Source organism: Protopterus annectens, chromosome 7.part0 (assembly GCF_019279795.1).
Source record: "Protopterus annectens isolate FY-2018-M chromosome 7.part0, PAN1.0, whole genome shotgun sequence".
Taxonomy (NCBI): Eukaryota; Metazoa; Chordata; order Ceratodontiformes; family Protopteridae; genus Protopterus; species Protopterus annectens.
The window spans coordinates 1,630,428,067-1,630,434,163 of record NC_056739.1 but is presented as its reverse complement, the minus strand read 5'-3'; positions in this window follow the sequence as shown (position 1 = coordinate 1,630,434,163).

Sequence of the window (6,097 nt, the reverse complement as noted above, 5' to 3'; positions counted from 1 at the left end):
ATATATTTTATGTTCATAGTCTGTGGGGGCATGTGTTGTGTTTATTCACATTTCCGTGGACTCTGTCGTGGGTGTTTACTTTGGTCACTTTTACTCTTCTGGGGGCGTGTCCGCTTGCAGGGCTCGGCCTACGGACACGCCCCCTACTGTCTTACACGGACCGTGTTAGACTTAGGTGTGATTCAGCATGCTCTCATGAATATGCAAAGCATGCTGACATCACTCCGTTTAACTGCAGCCTCCGTGTAAGAGTTATAACTCTTACACAGAGGATTTGTGAATCCTTGCCTATGTAAAGGTAAGTAAGCCATCTAAATATGGAAAATGTGGATACCCTGTAGCCTGTGATGAGCTACAACTAGTGCCAGATACTTTGTGAGCGCTCTTGGTATAGTGGAGAGGCAGAGAACTGATAATATGATCCAGCCACAATACCTTAAGAAATGCCTGAATTCTGGATGAATAGAAATGTGATGATAAGCATCTGTTAAACCTAATGTTACATCTTCTTTTGCATTCAAGTTTCCTTGTAACAGGTTATGAAGTGACATCATTTTGAATTTGAGAACTCTCACAAACAGGTTTAGGAAATAAATTTCCAGAACTGGTTTTCAAGCATTTTCTTCCTTTTGCACTAAAACATCCTTGAATAAAATTCTTCCCTCACCTGGGAAGGGGGAACTGGTTCTATCATTCCATGTGACAGTATGAGATAAATGACAGGTGGAAATGAGAGTCTGGTGTGGAGGATGAGGAATTATCTCCCAGAAAGGAGTTTCCTCACACTGCTATCTGTAATCTTGATGAAAGATCTTCAGAACCCATTTCTCTGTAACTATCTGTTAACAAAAAGAAAAGTGGAGTCAGACTTTCTGTAAAAAATGGGATGCCAGGGTGGAAGGGGGAACAAAGCCACTTAAATAGTCCTTCTGACTTACTGGACTGTCCTTGGCTTTGGGAGTTCCAGAATTCTTCTTGGAACCCCCTTGCCACTTCTTCTTAAACATCTTTTTACCAGTAGTTTATTGAGGCTGTTTATTTTGTTTCTTACCAAAACTGGATGAGAAGTTAAAGAATCCCTTGCAAAACTTGGAAGGCTTGTTAGTCTATGGGGTATGATTCTTGTTTAGGATGAGAGAGATCCTGGGTTCAACCCCCCAAATTTATTATTTTTTTCATGGGGATTGGAATAATGGTTAAGGTATTTACATCACAGACACAAGGTACAGTGTTTGATTCTTGGTAGGCAAGTATAGGCTTAAAAAGGACCCCTAGTGTCATTACCCTAGTAATCATCTATGAGCCTAATTGCAATTATAAAAAAACTGCAGGAAATGGAGGGATGAAGAATCTTAGGGATTTCAGATACCAGCTTAACCCTTTCATCACACTTTTTCATTACTTCTGAAGCAGAGTGGCTGAAAACTAAATCTCTACCCAAAGGAGAATTTAAAATCTCATTTTTATCATCATCAGGGAGGCACTGAGAATGCAGCCATACAAGCCACCTCAAAACAATACCAGAGGCCAGAGCCCTTGATGAAGTATTGACAGTCATAAACACACTGTAAACAATGAGTAGTGACCTCAGCAATAGAAAAAATTAAATTACTTAAAGCAGATTTTTCCTCACAAGAAAAAACTGCTGATAAAACATTCCTCATACTTTCACAATCAGGCAGAACAAACTTTAACATATGAGCCTGACAATTAAAAGTACTGAAAATCAAAGTTGCACATGCATATACTTTTCCCCGCACTTATCAATAATCTTCCCATCCTTATCAGGAAGAGTAGGATTTTATTAACGTAGTGTTTAGCAGCAGAAATATAACTAAAGCTATAGCTGCTGGGTCAGGTCTGGGAAGAGTGTATAAAAACTTAAAAGACTCAGGAACTTTACACATCCTATGTGCCTTTTTAGGGGCAGCTGGCTGACTGTCAGGAAAATTGTACATAGTAACAGACACATATCCTCCAAAGCTGACAGAGGAATCGGTACAGGCTTTGGAAATTCCATCTGTAACAGCACATAGTATTTTCTGAGGGACTGAGAAAAGCACAGTTGTGTACACTTACCATAAATGTAGATGTTTGAGTGTATTCACTGTTGCTGTCATCACACTTGGGTTATCAACCTGCAGGTAGCCCTCAGTCGGCCCGAATACCAGAGTCTTGGGATTTCTACGTCAGTTGCTGCTGCCTCTTCCATGACGTCAGGGGTAAAAAACATGCAGCCGATGCCATTACATCAGTTTTTCTTGCCCCCAAAATAGGAAGCTATTACTTGGTGTGGAAAACCTCCAGTAAAAAGTAAATACCCCTGCCATAAAAGATGGCCATAAAGAGGATAGGTAGAAAGGATGTAGAAAACCAGGGGGATGGAGGGAGGGAAACCAGGACTGCAACAGTGAATACACTCAAACATCTACATTTATGGTAAGTGTACACAACTGCACTATGTTCTTTGTGTTTCATTGTTGCAGTCATCACACTTGGCTTGATTCCCAAAGCTGAGGAAGGGTGGAGGCAGTCAAGAGGTATTAGGGCTGGCTAGCAGGCCTTGTAAGACTGTTGTAGCAAATCCAGCTCTGGATTTAGAAAAAAATAGGTAAGTGGCAATGCTTGATGAAGGTGTGTACAGAACTCCAGGTTGCAGCTTCCAGGATGTCCCTGGTAGGGACTCACCTGAGAAATGTTGTAGAGATTGAAGTAGCTCTAGTGGAATGAGTTCTGATCCCCAGAGGGGTAGGTTTTCCATGGTGCTTGTAGCAGAAATGGATGCAGTGTGCTATCCATTTGGAAATGGTTTGCTTTGAAATGGCCTTGCCCTCTGCCCCTGTAGCAAAGCTGACTAGATTTTCTGAAAGGCTCAGTCCTGTCAAGGTAGAAAATGAGCTGTCTGTGCATGTCCAAGGAGTGCAGGATCCTTTCCCCTTTATTCTGAGGATTAGGGAAAAAGGCTGACAAATGAATGGATTGGTTTAAAGCCACACTGGATACCACCTTGGGCATAAATGAAGGGTTAGTCCTGAGGGAAACCCTGTCAGCATGGAAAATAATGAAGGGCTCTACTACCATTAGTGCCTGTAACTCAGACTCTCTTCTTGCTAAAGTAATAGCTAGAAGTAAGGTTGTTTTCCAAGAGAGGAATGTTTAACTCTGCTAAAGCAGCAGGTTCAAAGGGGGGTAAGTGTGAGCTTCTCCAGTACAAAGTTAAAGTCCCAGGTCGGGTGGGAGCTCTCCTAGGGGGGCCTTAAATTGTTAGCTCCTCTCAGGAACTGTTTGATTAGAGAGTGAGAAAAGGGAGGAGGCTCAGTATTATAATGAGATGAGATGGCAGAGGCATGACTCAATGGATGAGAAGGACAGGCCTCTGTGGAGTAGCTTTGCTAGGTAATTAAGGATTTGAGGTATGTTGGGCACAGCTGTGTCCTTTCCTTGAGACTGACTCCAAGAACAATATCTTTTCCACTTTTCAGCATAGGATTTCCTAGTACTAGGCCTTCTGGCCTCAAGGATGACATCCAGCACCTGTTTGCTGAGGGATGCTGGTGGTGCATTTAGAGAATAAGCCATGCTGCAAGGTTTAGGGTTTACAGCTGTGGATGTCAAATCTGTCCCTCCTGCTGAGACAGCAGGGAAGGTGTGTGATATAGGTGCCAGGGTGGCACTGCTGTCAGACTGTGTAGGAGTGGGTACCAGTGCTGGCGTGGCCAGTCTGGTGCAATAAGGATTGCCCTTGGCCTGTCCTGTTTGATCTTGAGTAGTACTCTTGAGAGGAGGGGCGGAGGAGGAATGGCATACATTGAGAGGTTTTCCCATGTAAAGGATACAGCGTCCACCTTCCAGGCTCTGTTGTGAGGGTTCCTGGTGCAAAATTTTCTCAGTTGGTGGTTTTGGGGGGAGGCAAAAAGGTCCACCTCCAGTGTTCCCCACCTCTGGGTTAGATGTTTGAATGAGTTGGGGTCCAGTTTCCTCTCATGAGGGTCCAGTAGATTTCTGCTTAAGTCGTCTGCCAGTGAATTTTGCTTGCCTGGCATGAACGGAGCTTGTAGGTGCACTTGGATGTTCAAGGCTGTGTTCCACAGAGCCACGGCTAACCTGCAGAGTGGGTATGAATGAGTTCTGCCCTGCTTGTTTACGTACCACATAACCGTGGTGTTGTCTGTCTTTATCAGGAGCTGTCCTGGAAGGATAAGGTATTTGAAGACTGTCAGAGTATTCTGTACAGCTAGCATCTCTTTTTGATTGATATGCAGGGGAATTTGTTCTGGGCTCCATTTGCCTTGAATGCATTTGCCTGCCATGTGAGCCCACCATGCATAGTCTGATGAGTCTGTTGTCAGGGTTTGGGCAACAAGGGGTTGAGTGAAAGTAAGTCCCTTGTTGTGGTTGCATGCTTCTGCCCATCAAAGGAACTCTGCCCTTAGACAAGGTATGATAGGAATCACTGTCTCCAAGTCCTGAGAATGTTGACACCAGAGACTTTTTAAGTACCAGTGAAGTTTCCTCATATGCAGTCTTGCATATGGAATTAGCAGAATGCATGAGGCCATGAACCCTAGGGCTTGCAGTATTTTCCTTGTAGATAGCTGGGTTTTGTTGGCCATTAGTTTTAAATAGTTTGTCAAATGGACCTGCTTTTCTGGAGTGAGGAATGCCATCTGGGAAGTTGTGTTCAAGCTTGCTCCCAGGAATACAATTTGTTGACTGGGCACCAGTTGTGATTTCTTTTCATTGATGGTGTATCTCAGTAAAAGTTAGAAGTCCGTTTACAAATGCCAGGTGTTGAAGTAGCAATTCCTGACTGTCCGCCTGAATCAGGCAATCGTCCAAGTATGGGTAGATTTGAATATTTCTCTGCCTGCAGTATGCAATGGTTGGAACCAGGCATTTTGTGAATACTCTGGGTGCAGTAGATAAGCCAAAGGGAATTGCAGAGAACTGATAGTGCATAGAGCCTGCCCTGAAACATAGATATTTCCTGCAAGACTCCCTTATGGGGATGTGCAGATAAGCTTCTTTTGAGTCTAGGGTGACTAACCAGACATCCTTGTCTAGCATAGGAAGAATCTGTAGCAGTGTAAGCATTTTGAATTTTGGGACCACCAGAAAGGTGGTGAGAATAGACAGCTCAAGGATAGGGCACCAATAGCCCTCTTTTCTGGGCACCAGGAACAGTCTGGAGTAGAAACCTTGTCCCTTTTGTTCTACTGGAACAGGTTGAATAGCCCTGATATGGAGAAGGGAAAGTACTTGCTTTTGAGCCTTTGCCCATTGGAGATAGGTCTGGCAACCCGCTTGCAGTTGGCAGTGAGTGGAAGTAGAATCTGTATCCCTGGGATACAATGATTAGAAACCATCGGTCCTGAGTAATGGACATCCAATTTTTTGCATGAAGGGCGAGTTTTCCTCCTAGGGGCGCAAGTACTTGGGCATGGCTGGGAAGGATAATTGGAAAGTCACTGAGAACTTTTTCCATATGAGGGTGGCTTACCACTCCCTGGTTTTGAGGTGGAAACACTCCATTGTTTCGATCTCTGCATACACTGAGACTGTAGACTTGATGGTCTGTTTCCCCTGGGTTTGGACTGAGAAGGCTTGAGAGGGATTGGAAAGGATCAGTTTTTTGAAGGCCAATGCCTACTGAATTTAGGTGGCTGCACCTGTAAGAAATCTTTGATGGTTTGCATAGATTTAGCTTTTTCTTCCATCTTTTTAAGAACTTCTTCTGCTTTTGTGCCAAACAAACGCTCCTGATTTAATGGAGCATCTAGTAATTTTGCTTTGACATGATCAGGAAAGACTTGGTCCTTTAGCCAAGCATGCCTTCTCAGTACAGAACCAGTGACAGCAGCCCTGCAAGATGCTTCTAAGGCATCAAAACCACACTGCAAAGTATGTTTACTAACATGGTTTGCAGAGTGCATTAACTCTTGTAAATCTTTATTTTCTGCACAATCTGGAAGTTCCATAGTATGTTGCTGGTACTTCAACGTATGAAACTGGCAATTCAAAGCCCTGATGGCAAGAGTTGCAGAGGTATATACCTTCTTACCCCATCTGTCTAAAGCTCTAGAATCCTTGTCTGAAG